The sequence below is a fragment of the Enhydra lutris genome, unplaced genomic scaffold, assembly GCF_002288905.1.
Source record: "Enhydra lutris kenyoni isolate GAN:26980312 unplaced genomic scaffold, ASM228890v2 scaffoldscaffold83, whole genome shotgun sequence".
NCBI classification, from domain to species: domain Eukaryota; kingdom Metazoa; phylum Chordata; class Mammalia; order Carnivora; family Mustelidae; genus Enhydra; species Enhydra lutris.
Genome location: NW_019154167.1, coordinates 4,516,957 through 4,544,039, shown reverse-complemented (window position 1 = coordinate 4,544,039; position 27,083 = coordinate 4,516,957).

Genomic DNA, 27,083 nt, shown 5'->3' with positions numbered 1-27,083 from the left:
GGTGGGTATTGGAGAGGGCACGTATTGCATGGAGCACTGGGTGTGGTGCAAAAACAATGAATACTGTTACGCTGAAAATAAATTTAAAAAATAAATAAATAAATAAATAAAATCTTAAAAAAAGGGGAAAAAAAAGGATCCTCCAAAACAGTTATTAGTTTCCTCAGTATTCTAGAGATTTATTTTGCATACACAAGCAAATATGAATATAGGGTTATCCCCATCTTTTTTTTTTTTTTAAATTTATTTATTTGGCAGAAAGAGAGATCACAAGTAGGGAGAGAGGCAGGCAGAGAGAGGAGGGGAAGCAGGATCCCTGCTGAGCAGAGACCTCGATGTGGAGCTTGATCCAAGACCCTGAGGTCATGACCTGAGCCAAAGGCTGAGGCTTAGCCCACTAAGCCAGCCAGGTGTCCCATCCCCATCTTTTACTTTTTTTTTTTTAACATAGATAGTCGTATAGAACATACATTATTCTGCTTCACTTAAGATATCTTGGACATATTTTGATGACAGTATAGGGAGGACTTCATCATTCCTTTTTATAGATGTGCAGTAGTCTATCTAATAAGCATGTCCTATTTTCTCAACTCAATCCCTATTGATAGAATTGCATTTTTGTGATATACATGAGAATGCCTTTCTCCCTAGTCTTACCATATTGTAAATTATCAGATTTTTATTTTGCCAGTCTAGTAAATAAAAAGGCATATTTAAGTTTTATTTTGTAATTCTTTTATTATTAGTGAATTTGCACATTTTCCCATATGTTTTAAGAGCCATTTGAATTTCCTTTTCAGTGTACTGTTGCATTCTTTGACCAGTTTTTGTTGTTGCGTTGTTGGCCTTTTAACATAATGTACTAATCTTTGGAATTTGAGTCTATTAGGAAGCCTTCCTCTGATATACAAAATGAGATGCAGAACCCCATTACATTCAGTGTAAAATACTAAGCATCACACTGTCAGGAGTAAAGCTGGGTTGACATGAGAAGAGCATGGGAGGAGGTTGTTCCCAAGTACATAATCAGATAAAGGGGTGCCTTTTTTTACACACTTCACAGCACTCACCGTAGCACATACCCTCCCCAATGTCCATAACCCCACCACCCTCTCCCTCCCCCCCATCCCCAGCAACCCTCAGTTTGTTTTGTGAGATTAAGAGTCTCTTATGGTTTGTCTCTAAAGGGGTGCCTTTTAAACAACTGTTGAAAAGGTTTTATTGCTGATATGATGAAAATGCATCAGAGGAAGCAGTGTGAAAAATAAGACACATAGGTATAGCAGCCAAGGATAGCATGTCTCCATTCTCCCCACGAGCTAATAGCCCAGGCCAATTTGGCTTAACTCTGGCTTAGTCTCTGCCCCTTGTTGGAAACTGGCTATTACCTCTCTTCACTAACCATTGATGACTAGTTCTGTGTGGTTGGGTTTCTGTGAGTAGCTTTAGCTTCAGGTTAATATAGATAGAGCTCACTCTATGAACATTTAAGTTTCTTTATATTTTTTAATTTTAATAATTTATTTAACTCAATATATCTAAAATATTATCACTTTAACATGTAATCAATATAAAAATAACAATATAGTTTATATTGTTGTTTTCCATATTAGGTTTTAAAAATCCAGGGGTGCTTGGATGGCTCAGTTGGTTAAGCAGCTGCCTTCAGCTCAGGTCATGATCCTAGCGTCCTGGGATTGAGCCCCATGTCCATATGGGGTTCCCTGCTCAGTGGGGAGTTGGCTTTGCCCTCTCCCTCTGCCCCTCCCTCCTCCTGCTTATGCGTGCATATTCTTTTTTCTTTCTTAAATTAAAAAAAAATGAAAAAACCCAATATGCATTTTATGCTTATAGCATATTTCAATTTATATTAGCTGCATTTCAAGGGCTCAATGGCCACCTGACCTGGCAGCTGCCATATTAGACAACACAGTTATAGGCAATGAAGAGCTATTGAAGTCTTTTTAAAAAAATTAACTGTACTTTTTAAACAGTTTACTTTGAAGTAATTTTAGTTTTACAGAGAGTTCTCATATGTCCTTTATCCAGTTTCCTCTAATATTGATTTTTAAATTTTCTGTATTGTACAACATTTTGTCCCTTTTTCTACCTTTTTGAGAGATTTCTTCCATTTTAAAATCTTCTCATGTATATTTTATTTCATATTTTTAATTTCTAAGAGCTTTGTCTTGTTCTCTGGTTATTTCTACTTACGGTACACTGTTCTTGGTTCATAGGTATACTATCCTTGATCTCTCTGTTGTTATTAATCAGTTTTTAGTACTCCCAGCATTGTTTCTATTGCTTATTTTTTTAAACCCTTTTTTTGTTAGTGCCTTTCCTAAAACGTTTGGTGATTCCTGGTTGTTCTCATGTTTAATGTAAAGCATTTAGTAAATACAAAAGCACATGAATGGACAACCATCTGTGGGTGGGACTTGACAACAAGTAAAAATCACACTGGATAATTATGTGAAAACACAACTTTTTGAGGGGTGCCTGGGTGGCTCAGTGGGTTAAGCCTCTGCCTTCAGCTCAGGTCATGATCCCAGGGTCCTGGGATCGAGCCCCGCATTGGGCTCTCTGCTCAGTGGGGAGCCTGCTTCCCCCTCTCTCTCTGCCTGCCTCTCTGCCTACTTGTGATCTCTCTGTCAAATAAATAAATAAAATCTTTAAAAAAAAGACACAACTTTTTAATTAGGAGTCCCTTATTAATATCTATAGATCTTTTCTCATGAGCTGCTCAGCATCCCTGCGGAAGTGTTCTTCAGTTTTCTTCCTGGGCAGTATAATCATGTCTGTTAGTATTGTGAGAGATACATGAGGGAAGAGAACTGAGGGTTTCACTATTCATCATGTGGACATTTATTTAATGCTTTTTATTTCAGTAAGATCTTTCCTGCTCATCTTCTGCTGTTCCTGGGATCCCCAAGTCCAGATCTTGTCTGGTTTAACCTTATTGGAAATTGATCTGTGTGGAGTAGGAAGTAGTTGTCTATCACCTGCCCACTTCTGTATTCCTTCCTTCAGGGATATCTTGTATCTCTAATTTTTGAGCCTTTCCTGGATTTTTGAGACCAAGGTAGGCTTGCTACTTGATGACTACTATTACTACAGGCTTAGATTTCAAATTTATCTGACCTGCAAAGTCAGCTACTACTTAGTCGTCAGCTTTCCATTTTTCATAGATGGTTAATTGTCTGCTATTTTCTCCCCTCCCAATCTCTTTGCACATATGGGTTTATGTGTTTTTATTCATTTATTGTCATTTTAGTGAGGATTCAGGAGAAAGTGGAGATAAACAGTGTTCAGTAATCAATGCTTAGCCCAAAGTCTGAGCATTTGATTTTAAGAATTATTCTTGTATAAAAATGGTTCCATCAGCCTGGTGTGCTTTTTAAATGCCAGAGGCTCAAGAATGTCTCCTGTATGAGCTTTGGCATGTTTTGCTGCCCTGGCTGCTTAAAATTGCAAAGCTGTTCTGGACAACACGAATCTAACTGCCTCAAAGTGAATAACTGAATAATTTTACTTTCATGTAAGCCTATGATTTTTCTCTAAAGGTACAAAAGGACAGAGCTATAGCATGCAAGAGGTAGTAGAGCACTAATCTTATAGGTCATTGATCACAGAGTTTCCCAAGTTGTGATCTATGGGTATTTATTCGTCAAAGTTCTCTGAGAGAAAAGATTTCTGTGGTCAAACAAATTAGGGAACTCTCTATAGCAGAGCCCCACTTTGAGGCTTCACAGAATATATGTCTTTAGTCTCAGAGAAGTCTGTTGAAACTTCCATTTCCAGCATGTGGCTGACTTTGCTGAGTTGGCACAAAAGGAGTGATTTTACAGAGGCCAAAAAATAGTTGGAAACAGGAGAAACCTGAGAAGTAAGCTAGCCTTCAAACTAACTTTTTTCCCTCAGGGCTTTTCTTGAATTCTTGAGACCTTGAGCTTCTCCTTTAAAAAACTGCTTTGGAAATGGGGAACAGGCGGTAAAGCCTAAAGCCAAGACAGATGGTTTTTACAGGAAATCCCTGAATAAAGCTGGGAGTCCAAAGATGTACCCCCAACGTGATGGTGAATGATGACTAGCTAGTCCTATAAAATACTGTAAAATTGTCCCATAAAGAGAATACTAGGCTTAGATCTCAACAGATGTGAAAAAGTATCAAGCAAAAGTCCGTTGATTAAAAAAAAAAGAAAGCTTTTGCAAACTAGAAATAATGGTATGCTTGTAACCTGATACAGGGAATCTGTAAGTCTTAACACCAAACATCATTTTTGATGGAGGAATATTGAATTTATCCCCTTTAAGAAAGGAAACGAGGAGGCTGACTCTCATTTCTTCTGTTCAGTATTATGTTTGAAGTTCTAGCTATTGTACAAAAGACAAGGGAAAGAAATAAAAGACATAATTGGAAAGGAAGGAATAAACCATCATTTGTACATTTTCTGATTTTCTACTGCAAAGAGCTTCAAGCATCTGAGGATAAATTATTTGAAGCAATAAGAATATAACAACATTAACAGATTAAATACACAGAAATCAACTCCACTTCTTTTCATTAGGACCAATTATTAGAAATGTTAGAAAGTACAATAAAAAACATTTGATAGGAACCACAAATAAAAAGCAATCAAGAATTTTTTTAAGTCACAAGCCCTTTATAGGAAACATAAAAATGGAGGGATATACTATGGTTATGGAGACTCAATAGCAGCCATTAGTGAATTCTCTCCAAATTCATCTGTAGTCTTAGCACAGTTCCATTCAAATTCTCAACAGAGTTTTCCATGGAACTTGATAAGCTGCTTCTAAAACATATGGAAAAACAAAAACTAGTAATAGCCATTACATTCCCAAAGAACAAGAGATCAGGAGTGGGGGTGAGGGTGGGAGAGACATTTCCCTCTAAAGCATATTATAAAAATACAGTAATTAAGAATGCATTGAAAATGAGACTGATTATATTGAAGTACAGCCTATATACCATAAAATGCCCCTATTTAAAATATATAGGGTAATGAATTTGAACAAATGTATATACCTGTGAAGTCACTACCTTTTTACAGTTGACGGGCTTCACTCAACCCTCAGTCCTTGGCAACCACTGATCTACCTGTTGTTACTATAGATATTTTTGGAGTCACCATTTTTGAAACTCAGTTAAAGTTGAACTTCTGCATACCCTCTGATCTGGCAATTTGACTTCTAGGGATATACATTACAGAAATTCTTACACATGTGCACAGGAAGCAGGCACATGAGTTGGCATCACGGCTGCTTGCAGCACCCATCCTGGTTGTACATTGCTCTTGCTGCTTGTGTATGCTGCCGTTCTTTGACTCACTTTTTCCTTTTCCCTTTCCCCCCCTTTTCTTGTAATTTTGGTCTTGCTTGTTTTCCCTGTTGTTTACTTTGTTCTTCCCTCATTGCTTCTTAGATTTTACGTCACTGACATTTTTTTCAAGTTTACTATGCAGTGAACCCTCCTTTTACTTTGCATTGGCTATAATCATGGTATTGGAGTTTTCTCTGCTATTTTTGTCATCACCTACTCTCCAGTAGTTGTTTATGCAATAGATACAGTTTGAAAAAAGGGGAAAAAACCCCAAATCCCTCAGATTTCATGGCTTTCTGGATGCTGTAGGTGGCAAAAGGCAGGCCTCAAGGCAAGTGGGGGTCTTGGGATAGCAATACCACATTGACCTAGTGGTCAGGCTTTTAGAAACCTGAGTGGCCTGGAATAGTTGTGACTGCAGGTAAGTGACCAATAATCACAACAGTGTGCAATTTATACTAAAAGAGAGGAATGGAATTAGTTTTAAGTTGGATTTTGATTTATTGATTTAGAATTGTTTGAAATTTAGGATTACTTCTTCCTTGCTATGGGCTCCTACCTTTTTGCATATAAACAGGTTCACATCTCTCCCATATATTTATATTTTATTAATTAATTAATTTTAAATTAAAGTATAGTTGACATACACTATTATGTTGACTTCAGATGTATGACACAATGATCAGACATTTATATACATTATGAAATCCTTACCATGATAAGTTAGAGTTACCATCTCTCCCATCTATAAAAAGTTACTTTTTGCCTGAGGTCCGCTACTGGCTAATGACTTATCATTCTCCTTTCCATATATACATTTCCTAATATTTCTTTTTAATTCTTATTTGAAATTTTATTTTAATTCCAATGTAGTTAACTGTGATACATTAGATTCAGGTGTATAGTATAGTGATTCAACAATTCCATATGCTGCTCAGTGTTCATCAAGATAAATGTACTCTTAATCCCCTTCACCTATTTCATCCATCCCCCATACATTTCCCCTCTGGTGACCATCAATTTGTTCTCTATAATTAAGAGTCTGTTTCTTGATTAGTCTCTTTTTTTCCCTTTGTTTACTGTTTTAGTAAATTCCACATATGAGAGAAATCATATGGTATTTTTTTTTCTCTGACTGGCTAATTTCATTTAGTGTTATACTCTCTAGATCCATCCATGCCATTGCAAATGGCTAGATTTCATTCTCCTTTATGGCTGAATACTATTCCATTGTGTATATATACACCGCATCTTCTTTATCTATTCACCTACCAATGGGCACAGGCTACTTCTATAATTTGGCTATTGTAAATAATGCTGCTGTAAACTTTGGGGTGCATGTATTCTTTTCAATTAGTGTCTTTGTATTTTAGGGTTAAATACTGAATCATATGGTAGTTCCATTTTTAAATTTTTGAGGAACCTGCATGTTGTTTTCCACAGTGGCTGCACCAGTTTCCATTCCCACCAACAGTACATGAAGTTTCCTTTTTCTACACATCCTTTTTTCTTGTTTTGTTGATTTTAGCCATTCTGACAGGTGTGAGGTGATAACTCATTGTAATTTTGATTTTGATTTCTTTGATGATGAGTGATGTTGAGCATCTTTTCATGTGTCTATTGGCCGTCTGTATGTATTCTTTGGAGAAATGTCTGTTCATGTCTTCTGCCCCTTTTTAAGTTAGATTATTTGTTTTTTGGGTGTTGAGTTGTATTAAGTTCTTTATATATTTTTGGATACTAACCCTTTATTGGATATATCATTTACAAATGTCTTCTCCCATTCCATAGATTGCATTTTAGTTTTTGTTTATTGTTTCTTTTGCTGTGCAGAAGCCTTTTATTTGGATGAAGACCCAATAGTTTATTTTTGCTTTTGTTCTGCTTGCCTCAGGAAGCATAAATAGAAAAATGTTACTGTGGTTGATGTCTGAGAAATTATCGCCTGTGCTCTCTTTGAGGATTTCTATGGTTTCAGGTCTTATATTTAGGTCTTTAATCCATTTTGAGTTTACTTTTGTGTATGGTGTAAGAAAGGGGTGCAGTTTCATTCTTTTTCATGTAGCTACCCAGTTTTCCCACCACCGTGTGTTGAAGAGACTGTTTTCTTTGCATTAGATATTCTTTCCTGATTTGTGGAAGATTAATTGACTAGATACTTGTGGATTAATTTCTAGGTTTTCTATTCTGTTCTCTTAATCTATGTGCTTATTTTTGTGCCAGTACCATACTGTTTTGATTACTATAATTTTGTAATATGACTTGAAGTCTGGAATTGTGGTACCTCCAGTTTTGCTTTTCTTTTTCAAAATTGTTTTGGCTATTCATGGTCTTTGTGGTTACATACAAATTTTGGGATTGTTTTTTCTAGTTCTGTAAAAAATGCTGCTGGTATTTTGGTAGGGATTGCATTAAACGTGTAGATTACTTCAGGTAGTATAGACATTTAAATAATATTTGTTCTGATCCATGAACATGGAATATCTTTCCATTTCTTTCATCTTCAATGTCTTTCATCAGTGTTTTATAGTTTTCAGAGTACAGGTCTTTCACTTCTTTGGTTAGGTTTATTCCTAGGTATCTTATTATTTTTGGTGCAATTGTAAATGAGATTGTTTTCTTAATTAATTTCTCTTTCTGCTGCCTCATTCTTGTTGTATAGAAATGAGACAGATTTTTGTATATTGATTTTGTATCCTGTGACTTTACTGAATTCACTTATCAGTTCTAGTAGTTTTTTGGTGGAGTCTTTTGCATTTTCTAAATACAGTATATCATCTGTAGATAGTGAAAATTTTACTTCTTCTTTACCCATTTAGATGCATTTTATTTCTTTTTATTGTCTGATTACTGTGGCTAGGCTTTCCAGTACTATGTGGAATAAAACTGGTGAGAGTGGATATCCTTGTCTTGTTTCTGACCTTAGGGAAAAAGTTCTGTTTTTTCCTATTGATTATGATATTACATAGCCACCTTTCTTGAAAGAATTATCTACATTCTTTTGCTTCCTCTCCTCTCTTTCAACTGCTGAGCCTACTGCAATCTGTTTTCACTTCTATCACTTTATTACATTGGCACTTTACTAAGATTGCTGATGAACTCTGTTTTGCTAAATTAGATGGACAGTCTTCTGTGCTTATGTATCCTTGACCTCCCTTGCAGCATTTGTTTCTGTGGATCACTCCTTTCTGAAGAATTTGTCCCTCCTTGGCTTCTGTGAGCTATTCTCTCATGATTTCTCTCATCTGTTTAGCCACTCATTTCTTTAAGTCTCTCTCTTAATGTTGGTGTTTCTTTGAGTTCTCATACTTGATCATATTCTGTTTTTATTCTTAGTGACTGATCTCATCCTCTCCCATGACCCCAAATCTAATCTCTTCAGTTCTGGGGCTCTCACCTGAACTCTACAAGCATATCTTTAACCTCACCATGTAGATAATCATTCAACCTGGTCAACCCTGAACAATAGGTTTGCAGAATGAGACTGAACAGAGAGAGGGTCTTCAGTGCCTTGCCATTTAAACTTTGACATGATCAGGACCTACAGTAAACTTCCTGTTTTCTGGTTAGATGGATGCTAAGGCCCAGCTCCTTCAGAGCTGGCTGTGAATCCTGGTTCTCTTAGAATGAGACTTTGGCTAAGTCTCTTAACCTCTCTGACCCTTAGTTTCTGCATCCATGAAATGGGGATCATAATAATAATATCTTTCATATAAGATTGTGGTGAAGATTACATGATTAAAAGATTAAATTATGGAAAATCCTTTGCACTGGTTCTGACACTTGGTGAGCACTCAGTGATATTGAAATTATTTTATATAATTGTTATTGATATTTGGTTGCTGTGTTTTCTTTTAAGGTTGAGTACATGAGTACTTGAGTACATGTAAGTACTTGAGTACATGTAAGTACATGAGTACTTACAGGCTATTGTGAGCCTTACCTTTATCTTCTGTAAAATAGGAATTAATATATCACCCAAGTGATATATATTTTTCCATGGTGAACATGCAATGAAATAATGCAGGATTCTACAAACTTTTTTTGTAAAGGGCCAGGTGGTAAGTATCATCAGTTTTGTAGGCCATATGGTTTTTGATATAACTATTCAAATTGCTATTGTGGCACTGAAGCAGCCATAGATAATATGCAAATGAATGTGCATGGGTGTGTTATTTTTATGTTTCATGAAATATTACTCTTCTTTTGATTTTTTTCAATCGTTTGAAAATGTAAACATCATTCTTAGCCTGGGTAGTCATACAAAAACAGGTGAGAACCAAATTCGACTCAAGTGCTCTAGTTTATTGATCCCTGAAATGATGCATGCAAATTGGAGATTCCAGCCAAGGAGTAGAAGTACTTGTATTCACTTGACTAAAGAACATTCTTCTCTATCTGGGAAGGTTTGTTCAGGCAAAGGGGACAGCTGGTCTTCTCTCATGTGGATGTTAGCTCTGGCCATTGTCATTCCTTCTGTATAGGAGGAGGGAAAGATTGTAATCAGTCTTTGGCTTCTTCAAAGTCTCTGCCTCTAAAATATGGGCCCCCCACCAAAGTGTCCTTAGATTGGACCAACCATATCAGTAGTTCTCCTTCTTGAGGAAGAGCATAGAGTGGACATTCAATGACTTTCCTTTTAAAATCTGACCTAGTCAGAGAATGAATTTCAGTGTATTTCTCTCTCTCTTCTTGCCATAAATGTTGTTGGATAGATACTATTTTCCAGGCACTGTGGCTGGTACTAGCAATATAAGGAGAGTAAGACAGATAAGATTGCTGCCCTCACGGAGCTTACATTTTGGTAGGGAGTGACAAACGTTGATAATTATTGGTGTAATTATTTGGAGGAAAAGGTATTGACACTAGTTTATTTAGATACTTCACCTTTCTTCTTTATGATTGCTTCTGATACCTGTACTTGCTTGCCTACCTGACATCTCCACTTGAATACGTCACTAGCTTCTCAAACTTAGGTTGCTTCACACAGAATTCTTGATTATCTCCATGCTACTTCCAGACCTGTACTTTGCTCAGGTCTTTCCCATCTTAGGCAATTGGAACACCATCTACTCAATTATTTAAGCCAGAAATTGGGGATCATTTTTATACCTTCCTCTCTCTCATCTTCATATCTGGTAGACTACTAAGTTCTGTCTCATTTGTCTCTAAAATATGTCCAGAATTTGGACACTTCTTACAACTTCTGGCATTTTAACACCCTCCTCCAAGTTATCATTATCTCTAGGCTTGATTATTGCAACAGCCTACTGTTTGGTATCCCTCTTCCATTCTAGTCCTCCTGCTGTCTACATGATAGGCATGAAATCAGTTCATATGTCTCTCCCTTAAGATCCTCTAATAGCAGGGCACCTGGATGGCTCAGTCAGTTAAGTGTCTGCCTTTGGCTCAGGTCATGACTTTCAGGTCCTGGGATTGAGTTCCATGTTGGGCTCTCTGCTCAGCAGGGAGTCTGCTTCTCCCTCTCCCTCTGCCTGCTTCTCCCCCTGCTTGTGCTAGCACTCTGTCAAATAAACAAACAAATGAATAAATAAAATCTTTTTTAAAAAAATCCTCTAATAGCTTCCCATTACATCTAGAACAAACCCTAAACTTCTTATGATGGTCTACCTGATCCTGTATAATCTCACCCCTGTCTACCTCTCTCATCTTATCTTGTACTCATTCTCTACCCTGATCCTCATTACTAACTGGAGAGTAAGTCACACTGGCCTCTTTCTTAGGTACATCAAGCTTCTTCCTGTAACTGGGCCACTGAATTGTTGTTCTGTCTTCTTGGAATGATGTCTCCCAGGTTGGCTTATGGCTGGCTCATTCTCATTATTGAGGTCTCAAGTTTAAAGGTAATCTCTTCTCAAAAGTCTTTACAATAGCTGAAGTAGCTACATGTACTCTCTCATATCTAATTATTTTCACATTGTCATAATTTATTTTCTTTGTAGTGGTCATCATTGCTTGATATTATATATTTATTTGTTTCCTGTTTTGCTTGCTATATTTGTACATGTTTTGCCATATGTTTGCTATATTATATATTTATTTGTTTCCTATATTTATTATTTGTCTTTCCCTATTAGATTGTAAGCTTCCTGAAATATTTTCTGTCTTTAAGAGTCTTATTTTAGGCATGGTAGGGTTTAAGTACCTATGAAGCCTATAAGTAATGATGTCAAATAGGCTGTTGTATATATTTAGGTAAAATGCTTAAGCCAGTGTGCCTGACAAATAGTACACATCCAATACCTGTTAGCTATCATCAGGAACAGAAGCAGAAATACTGTCATCACTATCATCACCATTGTCATCCAAATCATTAATTGAAAAGGTATTGAATCATCTTCCATCTTATCACATCAAACAACTAACTTGATTGAACTAAGTAGTTCTTTTAAACTTCTGAGCCAATTTTCGGAGAAAAAATAACTGAAGAATTTAGGGGCCCTCCAGGATTTGTGTTGAAGAAATGACTGTCTTTTTTTAGGGTGGGGGGATGAGCCATCCCCCAGTCAGTTTTGGTGTCCCTCAAGAAAACTAATGCAGAGATAATTTGGGTGGCATTTAGAAACTTCTTCCCACAGTTATGTTGCTACTAGACAGATGGAATGATGTGTTTTGAGGCTGTGCTTGTGTTTCCTTAGGCAGTGGCAACTTTTAAAGGATGTTTCTTTCACAGCTCTTGTTATTAGTTACAAAATTGCTGTCAGTTTCTGTCCTCTGCTTTCAGTTACATATTATCTCAGCTTTGTGTTGCTGACACCTGTATTTATATAAAACAGTAGATAAAATGTGAAATATATGGATGTATAAGCATATTTCAACACTTTAATGGAGACTAATAAATCTCAGTAAACTTGCCCCTTTTCATGACATTTATGCTTAATATAGTAATAAGTATGAAGTTGCATCTTTCCTCTATTATCTTTCTAGGAACAGTTGCCTCAGAACATCCTTGAAAACAAGAAGAAAAGAATCCATTGATCCATGCTGAAGCCCTACTCACCCATGTTTATCTCCTTTCCAGAAATGGATAGGTGAAACTCAGGGGCCAGGGTCTTTGGAAGCAGTAGTTATAGTGGAAGTTAATGGCATCTACTGACTTGGAAGGCACATGAAGTTCCATATTTTAATTACAAATTCCAGTTTCTGACACAGATTTTGGTCTGTGAACTTGGAATGCTATTTAAGTTCTCTGGAACTCAGTTTGCTAATCTACAATGTGAGAAAAAAATCCTTACATCTTGGGCTTGGAAGAATAAGTGATATGGTGATATTTGGGAACTGAAGGTGTAGATGCTCTATGAGAAGTTTTGTCTACTTTTCCTGCCTGCTCATTTCTGTGACTTCCTTTCAAATATTCCTTGACCTCTGTACCTGCCTCATGGTTCTCCCAACAATGTTTTTTTCCTTTTATTTAGGTAGGTGGCCTCTACAACACGTTGACCTTCTCACCAACTATACAGTTCCTCTCTACTCTACTTCAGCCGACCATAACCACACCTTGGACATTTCTGAACTTTGAATTATTTCATCTCTTTGATCTCAAAATCAGAGCTACCCCTCTCCATAATGATCCTCTAACTCCCCTGCCCTTTTATTCACACTGAATCTGCTCCTGCCACCCATATCACAACCCTATATCATAACAACAACACTAGATACTCAGCTCTTTCTAGTTCACATTATTCTTCTTGTTTGTCCTTACCTCCTGCCCACCAGAGATCCCACAGTCAGCCATGCCACTGATGGTTGCTTTGGTATCCCTGGACTCTACAATCTGACTTTGCCACATGCTCACTAGGCCTTTGACCATACCTTGCATCAGTCTTGTTGTCTGTTTTTTTGGTGCTGGAATGCTGGTAGTTGTGGAAGAAAGGCACAAACATTTGTTGACTGGTGGCCTACAGAATAATGCTATCTGTTATTGTACCTTTATACTTCGTCTACTCTCTACCATTACTGCTCCATCAGCAATTATTATTATTATCTTTGTTGACATCCTATCATATTCACTATAATGGATGTTCTGGATATTTTCTGTGTACAGATTCCTCATCCTACTTCCTTATACTCTTGGCAGATGATCTTGCTTGATATATCCTGAGATGATAAAGGCCATTTCCTGATGAAATGACATGATGAAAGCAGATGATTCCTGCTTTCCATATATATTTTAATACTATCTTCATTTACTCAGAATTTCTCAGTATCTTCAGTTTTCTATAAGTTTCCCTTTCTATCTCAGCCAAAGAAATGTTTCTCTTCTTTTTAAACCTAGTCCCTCCACCCGAGTTTTTTTCTTTTAAACATTTTATTTGTCAGAGAGAAAGAGGGAGCACAAGCAGGGAAGAGGCAGGCAGAGGGAGAAGCAGGCTCCCCACTGAGCAAGAAGCTCAATGTGGACATGATCCCAGGATGCTGGGATCATGACCTGAGCTGAAGGCAGGTGCTAAACCGACTGAACCACCCAGGTGTCCCTCCACCTGAATTTTAAATTTCCCTCTCCTTCCTAAGGTGGGGCTGTACTTCATCAATTTCTGCTCTTTCTCTAATATCATCAATCTTTCTTTCTTCATTACCTTTTACTCATATCTTCTCGAGGGTGAAGTAAAAGTTTCTCAATCACTCAGAGCTACTCTTACTCTTCTATTCTTTTTTTTTAAGATTTATTTTTTTAATTGAGAGAGAGAGCACATGCACACATTAATTGATGGAGGGGCAGAGAGAAAATCCTCAAGCAGACTCCCTGCTGAGCATGGAGCCCAGTATGGGGCTTTCCACAGGGTTCCATCTCATGATCCATGACATCATGATCTGAGCAAAAACCAAGACTTGGGTGCTTAACTGAATGAACCATCCAGGTGCCCCTCTTGTTGCTTCTTTTTATTGGCAACTTCTGAAAATAGCAGTCATACTATCTGCCTGTTTTCTTACAACACACTTTGTCACTCCTTTTTTAAAAAAAATTAAATCTAATATAGTTAAATATACAGTGTTATATTAGTTTCTGGTGTACAATATAATGATTTACCAATTCTATATATTACTCAGTATTCATTAAGGTGAGTATACTCTTAATTCCCTTCAGCCACTTCACCCATCCCCCCCACCAACCACCCCTCTTGTAACCATCTGCTTGTTGCCTATAGTTAAGGGTATGTTTCTTGGTTTGTCTCTTTTTTTTAGTTTGATCATTTGTTTTGTTTCTTAAATTCTGAAACATATAAAGACCTTATACAACTCAACACCAAAAAAATTCCCCAACTAATGTAATTAAAAAATGGAGAGAAGACACAAACAGATACTTCTTCAAAGAATGCATACAGATGGTCAACAGACACATGAAAAGGCGATCACCATCACTGATCATCAGGGAAATGCAGATCAAAACCACAATGAGATACCAACTCACACCTGTCAGAATGGCTAAAATAAAAAACACTAGAAAACAATAAGTGTTGACGAGGATGTGGAGAAAAAGGAACCATTGTGCACTGTTGGTGGGAATGCAAACTGGTGCAGCCCCTGAGAAAAGCTGTGTGAAGGTTCCTCAAAACTTTTTCACTCTTTAATTGGAATTTTTCACTTAGTGCTACTCACCAACCCAAACAGGACTTCTTTGATCATGCTATTTAGTAGTATCTCTTCATTATTTATTCTCTTGCATGTTGTTTGTCTCCTTTAATAATAATTTATAATAATTATATTTGATATCCATTTGTTTGCCTGTTTATTTATCATCTATCCCACAAAGACAATAAATATATAGTTCTGTTTATAAATGTATTAGCCAAGACCTGGCATAGCATGTGGTCTATGGAGGCTCTCAGTAAATTTTTGTTGAATGAGTTATGAATAAGTGAATACTTAACTAAAATGCTGCTTTTGTATGTTACCAGGTTTCTATTCAATGACTTTCTCTCAATTTTTATTTGGCTAGATTTTTCTGTAGCATTTGGTACTATTTAAAGTTTCCTCTTTTCTCTTCCTTGAAACAATCTCTTTCTTTATTTTTGTGGCATCACACTGGCCTGGTTTCTGTCTTACTTATTTTCTTTTTCTTTCTTTTATGCAAACATGAATTTCTCCTTAACCACTATCTATGGTTATTTCATGAGAAGTTTATGTTGGTCATCATTATTGTCATCATGGTTGTAGCTGTTGTTTCTCCTCCTCTTCCTTCTTCTTTCTCTTCTCCATTGTGACTTAAGTAATCAGTCACCCAGTCATCTAGAATCTTTTTTCTTTCTTAGTACTTCTCATAGTCCTCTCCTTCCAGTTCAGATCCTAATTACCATATTTTAGTGACTATTGGTAATTAAGAGTGTGTGACTGAGGTGCTATATTTAAATTTTTATTTAGTTTTAATTAATTTAATATTAAATAGTCTTCCGGGGGGAGGTAGAGATTGCTCCCTTTACATCTAGAGCACGTGAGTTCATGCAAACCCATTCTTGGTCAGATACACAGGTGGGCTCAATACGATAGGGGGCAATGGAATTTTAGTCAGGAAAGTAAGAAATTTTAGTGGGAAGTAGGGTGAGTGGTAAGAACAGGGACTGTGATATGTAGTCAGCGTTTAGACTGAGGTTATATGAAACAGAACATTTTACTCTAGAGAGGTAAACTGAATCAACAAAAGTTTGCAATAAAATGCACCTTTTGTGGGCTATTTGAGGGCTGGAGGGTTAGGTCAATGCTTTCAAATCTTAAAGGGTTTTGGACTAATTGAAGAACAGGAAAAAATGGTATGCACCTGTCTTACATATTTTTATGAGCATTAAGTGATATAATGCATCTAAAGTATTTAGAACACAGTGCCTGGCATGTACTGGTATGTACTCAATAAATGGTAACTATTTCTTTTTTTTTAAGATTTTATTTATTTATTTGATTTTTTAAAAAGATTTTATTTATTTGACAGACAGAGATCACAGGTAGGCAGAGAGGCAGGCAGAGAGAGAGGAAGGGAAGCAGGCTCCCCGCTGAGCAGAGAGCCCGAAGCGGGGCTCAATCTCAGGACTCTGGGATCATGACCTGAGCTGAAGGCAGAGGCTTTAACCCACTGAGCCACCCAGGCGCCCCGGTAACTATTTCTATCAGTAACTACCTCTACATAATATAGCAGTTAAGAGCATAGATTTTGGAATAAGTGGATCTCAGTTCTAATCTTACTGGCTATGTGACTTTGTCTAAGTCACTTTGATTTTATAAATCTCTGTTTCCTCAACTCTAAAATGGGAATAATATCCCTCCTCCAAGAACTTTCTTAGGCTATAAGCATTTTAAGCATATCACACAGTATCTTGCATGTTAATATACACTCAACCATGCTGTTATTATTGTATTTGCTATCTATATGTTGTCTACTGGCTCAGGAAGTAGTGCTACTCTTTTACAATAGATAGATGTTCCTTTGAAGCCTGGACAGCATCTCTTTCATCCAGGAAACCTCTGGAAGGAGTACCAAATTCAATGATGGCTGTTTGTTTTTTTTTGTTTGTGTGTTTTAGTTTTTGTTGTGGAAAGGCTTAATTAACAAGGATGCAACTATAGTTGGTGAGTTTTTTGTTCGTTTGTTTTGTTTCTTTAAATTTTTAAAGTTTTTTATATCTTTTCAGTGTTCCAGAATACATTGTTTATGCACCACACCCAGTGCTCCATGCAATTTTTGCACCTTATCCAGTTCATAAGTTATTAGATAGGTTCCTTGGCCTTAGGGCCCAGGAGTCTATATAGACCTGTATTTTGTAGACCTAAAATTTGTAGACCACCATACTAATAATTTTGGCAATGAAGCAGGTGCCTAGAAAATGGTTAGAAAATGCCATGGATGACTGGGAATTACAGAAGCATTCAGGTGAATAATCAATCTGGTTTGTAGAGGTTCTTGAAGACTGTTGCCATAGAGTTTCCTCTAGCCATCATGGTTTCAAGCTAGGATGTTGGTAAGAGGCACAATGTCCAGTGGTGGAGAGAAGCCAAATTATTTTATTTCAGTGGTGACCAAAATAGCACGAAATAAATGGTTTCTGGAGTATTTAGATGACCTGCAGATAGTGTGCTGGAGACAAATGGGTTTTGATACAAGAATGTAGAATAAAAGTTTGGTTAATAGTATGATTTAGACTGGAATTCCAAAGTTTACAATAATTTGGTTAGAACGCCTATAGAGGTATAAATGGTTTGATACCCATTCTCTCATCCCAACTTTATTCCTTCCCTAGTAGTCTCCATCTTAGTAAAGGGTGCAACCATCTACCTAATTGTTCAAGCCAGAAAACTCATCATCCTTGATTTATCTCTCTCACCCTTCAAAACCTTCCAATATTATCTATTTCCAGTTTGTGTCATAAATTCTATCACTTTTTCCACCTTGACTGCCACTTCCCTAGTTCATCCCTCCATCATCTCTCATCTGGACCACTGTAATAACTTCCTAATTAGTCTCTCTGCTTCCACTCTTGCCTCCATTACAATTTATCCTCTGGAGTGATCTTTTAAAAATGTAAACCACACTTTGTCTCTCTTCTAGTGGCTTTTAATCACATGTAGAATAAAATAAAAACTCTTTAAAATTTTGCCAAAAGCAACTTTTTTTTTTAGTTTTTATAAGAAAAAAGGAAGAATGGAAGGAAGGAAGGAAGAAATGAGGGAGAATTTACTAATAAGTAAAATAACTCCTTACTTTTGCTTAAAGACCCTCCAAGATTTGGCCTGTACTCAACACTATACAACTAATTTATTTTGTTTTGTATTTATTGACTACTTTGAATAAACAAACTGTTCTCTTTTTTTCTGGATCCTGTATTGTTCTTCCAGATATTTTCATGTCTGTCTCCTTCAAATCATTTAAGTGTCAGCTCATATGCCACCTCCTCAGAGAGATCTATTCTAACTACTGTACAGCGAAGTACTCTATTTCTCATCATTATGTTTTATGTTCTTCATGTCACTCATCACTTTTGAAGTTATTTTGTTTATCTATTTAGTTGTTTGGTGTTTATCTCCCTCACATGATTATAAGATCCATAAAGGTAGGAAGAAGTATTTGAACTAAATTTTTAGAATTAAAGGGAGTTTGCTTAATGGATATATGAGAAAGGGGGCTGTTCCAAGAACTGAAAACAGATGACTCAGAACTGCTGAAGGATATAGTATGAGGGTGAGATGGGCAAGATAGAAAGTGGTGGGAGATATGGCAAGAGTCACTTAGACAGGGACCATATTATGCAGGGTCTAGTATATTACCCAAAAGAGTTCAAATTTTGTGCTATAGCTGATGAATCCTTATTGAAGGATCTTGAGCAGGGAAGTAAAACGATCAGATCTGTATCATAAAGATTACTCTGGAAACACAGTGGAGAATGGATTGGAAGTAGATAAAGCAAGAAGATGTACACCAGTCAGGAAGTCACTGGGAAAATGTGAGTAAGAAATGAAGACTGTAATAACTAAGGAGTGGGAGTGGGTAAGAGGATAGACAAGAAACGGCAGAGCTGAGTAGCATTCAGGATGCAGGAGCACAAGGACTTGGTGACCTTTAGTGAGGTAGTCCTGGAGGGGACAAGGGGAAGGGGAAAGTGTAGGAAGAGGAAGAGAAGGAGAGAAGGAGGAAGGGAGAAGAGGGAAGAGGGGAGAGGGAAGGGGTGGGAGGGAAAGGGAGAGAAGGAAGTGGAGGGGAAAGACTAGGGTGACCCTTGGGTTTCTATATTTGGACTGAGAGGATGGTAGTACCACTAACCATTTTAGGAAATTGAGGAGCAGGAACAAATAAGAGGGTTGGAAATTTTATTTTCAGTTTTGGATATGATGAATCAGCAGTAATAATAAGAAGAAGCAAAAACAATTAGCATTTATTGAATGCTTAATGTGTCAGGCCCTGTGATGAACATGTTATGTTCAGTAGCTCAGTCAATTCTCACAGATAGATACTATTTTTATTCCCATTTTACAGGTAAGAAAAATGAGATATTAAGGTCAAATTGCTTGCCCATAGTTGTAAAAGTCAGAGCTAGAATTTGAATCAGAGTCCACAATATAAACCAGTAGGCTAGATTGCCCTTCAGTGTGGAACATTATAAGTGATGGTGTCAAGCAAGTATTTACATGTGTGAATATGAAGTTTATAGGACATTGGGCTTGACACTTATATTTGGGAGTCATAAACATATAGCATATAGTAGACACTTTGGATTCAATGAGATCTCCCTGAGAGAATTAGACAAGAGAGCCTCGGCTAGACTCTGAGGATCACCTATATTTAAATATGGGTAAAGTAAGGTAGCCAAGAAAGAAGACTGAAAAAGAGCAGGCAGAGAGGTAGGAGGAAAAGTAGGAGAGTGTGGCATCATAGAAGTCAAAGGAAGAGGAAACGTAAGGATGAAGGGAATTGTCAAGCATCACATGCTACTGAGGGTTAAGATAAGAACTGAGAAGGCTCCATGTATTTGGGAAACAAGGAGGACATTGGTGACCTCAGTGAGAATAATTTCATTGGATCAGTGAGAGTGAAATCCAGGTTATTGGTTGGAGAGCTGGTGGTGAGGAAGGAGAGATCTCAAGTACAGATTACTTGCTTTAGAAGCTTGGTCATATAAGCAGAGGTGATGGGCAGTGTGAAGAAAGGATAGAGTATCAAGGGAGGTAGGGATTTGTTTAGGGTGAGCAAGAGTTTTAGATTGTTATTTGTGGAGGAGAATGAGCAAATCAAATGTTAAAAATAAGGAGAGATAAAGGCTCATAATTGGAGACAGATGATGGGATTAAGAGCCCAAGTGGAGGTTAGGCCTGAGCTAGGGGGAAGGCCTCTGTCGGACAGATAAGAATGTAGGCATTGGTACAGATATAGTAAAGATTGGAGGGAGGAACCCAGGAAATTGGGGGAGTTCAAACCCAGTGGTTTTTGTTTTCTCTGGGCCAGGAAATAGACTATCTGCTAAGAGAACCATATTGGGAGAGAGTCGAGTGCACTTTGTGCTGCAAAACTTCAATTATCAGATAATTGAATTGAATCAGTTAATCAGGGATTAATGTTTACCTAGCTGCTGAGCAGGATGGTATCAGCAAATATGTAGTGTGTGTCTCATCTGACCAGCATTGATCAAGACATTTATCATTTCCTGATCTCTGAAGAAAACCATGGCCTCCAAGCTTGGAGAACAGTATTACTTATCTTCTCCAGTTGGGAAAAAAAAAATGTCTTTATGTTATTTAATCAGAAACAAGTTTGAAATTCTTCAAAAGGAACATTTAATAGAAAATTGGTGGAAGGAGCCGAAGAATATAGTCATGAACAGCCTTCAAGAATATAGATTCTTGAGGCGCCTGGGTAGCTCAGTCATTAAGCGTCTGCCTTCGGCTCAGGTCATGATCCCGGGGTACTGGGATAGAGCCCCAGTTGGGCTCTCTGCTCAGCGGGGAGTCTGCTTCTCCTGCTCCAACTTCCCTGTGCTTGTGTTCCCTCTCTCACTCTATCTCTCTGTCATAAATAAATAAAATCTTAAAAAAAAAATCAACAGATTTTTGGAGCACCTGGGTTGCTCAGTTGATTAAGTGTCTGATTTTGCAGGGTCTTGGAATGGAGCCCCACATGGGGCTCCCTTCTCTCAGCAGGGAGTCTTTTTGTCCTTCTCCATCTCCCTCTGCTCATGCTCTCTCTCTCTCAAACAAATAAATACAATCTTAAAAAAAATTATATAGATTCCTTATTTGAACTACTTCTCACATGGTGTTAAAGATCAACTTGATTAACCAAAATTTCAAGGAGCTAAGGTTCCTTTTCCTCTCCTTGGCCCATTTTTTTTTAAAGATTTTATTTATTTATTTGAGAGAGAGAGAGAGCATGAGAGGAAAGAGGTCAGCGGGAGAAGCAGACTCCCTGCCGAGCAGGGAGCCCGATGCGGGACTCCATCCCGGGACTCCAGGATCATGACCTGAGCCGAAGGCAGTCACTCAACCAACTGAGCCACCCAGGTGCCCCATCCTTGGCCTATTTTTATAGACTTTCAGTAACTTTCCCTTTACTATTGTTGGATCATATCAGCTAATCCCTTTTCTTGGAAGGTGAAATATATAATTTCTACCATCCTTTGTTGCCTTCATGTTCCTTGTTCCTCCACTGCAGAAGACCCACTTCCTTCCATCTGTAGCCTTATTGTAATGGTTAATTTTATGTGTCGACCTGACCGGCCATGGGGTTGCCTAAATTAAACATCATTTCTGTGTGTGTTTATATGGTGTTTATAGATGAGATTAACATTTGAATTGGTGGACTCAGTAAAGCAGATTGCCCTCCCTGATGTGGGTGAACATTATCCAATATGTTTAGGGTCTGAATAGAAAAAAAAAAAGGTATAGGAAGGAGGAATTCATCTCCCCCCCTTTTTTTTCTGCCTCATGGCCTGAGCTGGGGCATTTCATTTCATCTGCCTTCCGACAGGATTTACACCACTGCCTTCACTGATTTTTATACCTGTAGTCTCAGACTGACTTGTACCACTGGCTTTCCTAGGCCTCCAGCTTTCAGACAGCAAATTGTGGGATTTTGCAGCCTCCATAACTGTATGAGCCAATTCAACATAATAAACCCCCTTAAAAAATCTATCTATCACCTATCTATCTGTCTACCTATCTACCTATCTATCATCTACCTATCCATCTATCTCTGTCTAATCTCCCAGGGTTCTGTTATTCTGAAGAATCCTCACTAATACACTTATCCTTTAAGTCTCTGATAAATATTCACATTATCTCAGAAGACTTTCTGACTAAGGTTAACCTGTGGTAATCTCTTATACCTGTTCACCACCTTAAAACAGTGGTGTTCAATCCTCATGAATCATTGTAATTATCTGGATAGCTTTTAAAAATACTGTTGGCCTGGGTTCTGCCCTGGAGAATCTGATTCAGTTAGTCTGTGGTGGGGCTTGGGTTTTGGCACAAATTGATTCTAGTGGCCAGTCAGTGTTTAGAAGCTCTGTCTTAAAAGATCTTTGGGCAATAGAAAAATAAGTTGTTTAAAGCTGCAAAGCAGCTAGAGTTATTCCTTTGCTTTTAGTCCTTCACGTGACTTTTGACAATCACACTGACATTGATCTTTGACTTCCTTTGGTGTTCTTCTGCCTGCTACTGTGCCTTTGTCCTGTCTGATAGGTCATCCAATACCTGCCTGGTTTGATCTGCCTTGACTTTCGGGTTCATGTCACCATGTCTCTCCTTGAACCAGGCTGTTTTCCTGTCTCTATGTTTTTAGCTATGATTTTTCCCAGGCTTCCAGAATTGTCTTCACTTGGAATCTGATTCCATTTTTGGGCTTCTGATCCTGGCAGGTCTTGAGAATCCTCTCCTCCACCCTACTTCCTCCCAGCAGTTCAAATTTGGGACTTGACAACTCCATGGTTTTGAATTACCTCAGCATCCTAGAACATTCTCTAGATCCCTGGATCTTACCCTTGTTCATGTTGTGCATTAAAATAAGTCTCCAGTGTTTAGTACAAATATATCTAATCATCTCATCTCTACCACAAGCTACTTGAAGGCAGAGCTCAGGCCTTTGTTGCTTGATTTTCCCTTCTAGCACCTAGAACAGACCTTGACACCTAGTAGTTACTCAGTAAGAGTGCTGGGTTTAATTTATATACTTAAAAACTTATGAAGTTGGAGAAAGTTTGAGTTCCAGAGGTGGTGAAGGGCCTGGCTTGCTGTCTGTCTTTTAGGACATCTTCATCGTCCTCACCTAATTCTAGGCCATGTTTAATTATCTGAGTGGGACTCACTGGTGTTTGATCTAATATTGTCTTGTCATGTATTGATCAGATTGTTGCATCAGCATACAACTGTGCTGACATGAGGAAGAGAGAAAAAGATTCTTTTTAGGAGAAATAAAAAAACTTCATGCTATTCTACCTGGTAGCAGACTGTCGGAGAAGGTGACAAGCTGATGATGGAAAGCCTATCTTCTTTCTATGTCATCATCAAAGCCCCTACTGGTCTCCTGTTGTCCACAAACCCTCTGGCCAGATTCTGCCCTGCTTGGTGGTATTCCAAGATGAGAAACTAACTTTTCCCTTTTCATTTCCCTTCCCTTCAATAAGCTTACAGTTTCTTGGCTAATGGTAGCTTAACTGCCACTCTTTTTGGATTGATACACGTTTTCAAAGAAGCTGTTTCAAAGCAGCAAAATTAGGAATTCTCTCAATAAACAAGCAAATTGAGGGAATCTATTTTTTTTCCATAGAAGGAAGGAGAAGTGGCTTTTCCAGTGCCCTCAAACTACATTATGTTCAGTGCAGCTCTGCGGACTATCAAATAACAAACAAGAAAAACTAAAAATTTTCAGCTAAAGGCTACTTGACAACACTTAGATTATAAACTAGCTTTTCCAATGTAAGTCAAACCTCTTAATTTTACGGTGAAGAATCTGAGGCTCAGAGAAGGAAAATAATTTTCCAAGTATTACCTGGGCCTAGGCCTCTGTTGTTCTAGCTAGATGAGAGTTATTTGTATTTGGCTGCTCTGATTCTCTACCACTGTCTTTGTTAAAAGTTGATAGGAGAACTTCAGTATTTCTCACAAATAGGAGAGGTACAAGAGAGGTTTTTTTTCATGTATGTGCAGATGTTCCTATTGGAATCTAAACCAAAGTATCACAAGAATAGATGCATACTAATAACTAGTTTGGAGTAGAGCAAGGAACTGAAGTGAATGGCTCATGCCTGGCAGCCGGATTAATGAAGCACCCACCAAAAAAAAGAATGGAGATGTGAGAAGCCTGAACTGAAAGTCACAGTTAGACTTCCTTTTTCAGAGTTCTCTAAGTAAGAGCTTTTTGCTTTGGCTTAATGAGGGAGCTTTGGAGGAAGACTCCCCTTTGAATTGGGCCAAGGTATCCTAGACAAAGCTCCAGAATGTATATGAGTATCCAAGAGGCCCATCTCCCAGTTACTGCCATCTCAAGTGGGCCAATAACCAGAGTTCTCATTTGATGGTTTTCTGAAGTTTTGTCATATTGTGGGTTCTGAGCAAACTGAGTCTTCAAATACAATTTCAGTTTCTTGATGCAGTAGAACAGCAGCTAGGATCTATTTCCATCACTTTGGAGAAGTGGAGTAACTTGAGAACCTTGATTCTTCCTCTCCCCTTCTGGTTCAGGGAGAATGTGGTAGAGGTGGGGAGATAGCATAAAGTTAGTCTTGGTTGTGATCTTTTTGGTTGTTTTTGAACAGTGAAGTTTTTAGTGATAGATAAGGACATTGTAAGCCTTTAAACTTTTGCTGCTGATACTGCCTAGGAAAGGCATTTGCCCTAATACTGCCATTTTCCCTTCTTAGGCCTTTCTTACTCACTGTTGGTCTCACAGCCTCCTGTAAAAGATGTAAGATTAATGATAACCTCTGAATACCCGGTATTTTGCACTGAAACATAGAAGCACTTATTTTGACCCCCCATACCCCTATTTTACTAGTTGATAAGGTATATTAGGGCATCACTGTTGATAAGGCATCACTGGGTCCATTTCAAATCAGCAAACCAACCAACCTTGAGGCTGAGCTTCAAATCTCCATCTCTTCCTGAAAGCAGAAAGAAGCTCACTGGTTGCTAGGAAGAGGAAGAAGCAGGATGGCCCTTCTCTGGCAGTCATGATCATATTCATTGACACATTGTCCTAGAATCTCTGGTGTAGGAATCCTTCGGGAGTGAATCAAAGGCTTCCTTGGCTAGATAAAGTAGCACATCACCTCTGGCAATTCAGCTGGTAAACAAAATGAAGTAAGGCTGGCTAAGGAAGCAAAAAGATGGGAACAATGTCATAGCAAAATCTGTCTTGCTGAACAGAGATTCTTATTTGCAGTATCACTGGGCATGGAATGCTGTGAGTGCTGCCACCAGGAAAGAGCAGATGGGGGAGTGACATAACTCTCAGCAACCAGGACTAGATATAGATATATAGAGAGGAGACTAGAGGTTGTTTTTTGAAGTCAGCATGAAACAGAATTTATTCAGAAGCCAACCCGAACTTCCTGAGATTTTGGAACAGATGAAGCAGAAAAAGGTGCTGAGCAGTTGCCCTAAACTGTCAATAACAGGGAATCTAACATTCATGACTTTAAGCTCAATATACAGGCTATAGACTTGAGGCTTAGTGTGAACCAGGGCTAATATTCAGTTGAGAGAATTTCCTGTTCTAGGCTCTTTCTTAAACTACCAAGACCTGAAATTGGTTTTGTGTATCCATAGAACTAGGCACTTTGTTTAAAGTATGTGTTTCAATCTTTCTATTGTTCTTTATGGTGAGTTGATTAACTGGATTGATTTGGTGCCAACTCAGCAGGAAGTGAGCAAGAGATAGTTGATTCACACCACAGCCCATCTATTAGTTTGATTTCTATTAAAAACTCTGAGAAAATTTAAATCAATGATATTAGAGTAGACCCAGTAACCTATTAGACAATTTTTTAGAAGAGTTCTTGAGTAGCTTTTCTTAAATGAGTGGGAAGGGAATGTTTTCTGACTTGAATTCAGAATGTTTGACATCTTTAAATGAATAACAGCAATTACCTTGGCCAAACCTCTGTGTGATGTTCTCTGTTTAAGAGAGAGAATTTATCACTGAGATTTGGGAGAAAAAGAAAGAATATGCAGAAAATGGATTCTAGGAAGTGTCCAGCAACCTTTTTAACTCCAAGAGAGAATGTATATTTGACAGGAATTGCAGAGGAAAAAGAGAAGAGAAGAGAGAGAATCTTAAGCATGTTCTACACCCAGTGCAGAGCCTGACATGGTGCTCGATCTCACAACCCTGAGGTCATGACCTGAGCCGAAATCAAGAGTCAGACACTTAACTGACTGAGTTACCCAGGTGTCCCTAGACTTCCTCATTCTTAAAAGTCTATATGATCCTTTCTTTACAGTTTCACAGCTATCACCTTAGTTCAAGCCCCCATCAAATCTCATTTGTATGATCAGAATAATTTCCTAAATATTTTGATTCTTGGTTCACGCCTCCTCTTTGGAAGGTAGCATAGCATAATGATTAAAAGGATAGGCTGATAGGGATTAAGGAGTGCACTTGTCATGATGAGCACTGGGTGATGTATGGAATTGTTGAATCACTGTATTGTATACCTGAAACTAATATAATACTGTGTGTTAACTATACTGGAATTAAAATAAAATTTTAAAAAAGGATAGGCTGTGCCCTTAATACTCTTCTTTTAAATTTTATTTTATTTTTTCAGTGTTCCAAGATTCATTGTTTATGTACCACACCCTGTGCTCCATGCAATACGTGCCCTCCTTAACACCCACAACCAGGCTCTTATAGGAACATATTTTGATGTTTGTATCCTACCTCTGCCACTTACTAGCTAGGTGACTTTGGAAAGGTTAAATAATCCTCTTGAGCCCTCAATTCTTTTATAAAATGGGACTTCAAGCATGGCAAAGCAGTTTCTTACCATAGCCCCACTAATGCCAACACAGTACTGTTTTATAAATAATGACATTGGGACAAGAGTACAAATGAAGGCCCATGGACCTTATGTCTAAATATTTAATAATTATTAATCATATTAACAAATAAAATTTACTCTAACCTTTACCTAGACACATATACCTTCATAATGGCAGAACTGAAAAAAAATTTAAATGTTTTCATACGACTGAAAGTAAGAAAAATATCAAGATAACTGAATTTAAGGGTGTCTGGGTGGCTCAGTCAGTT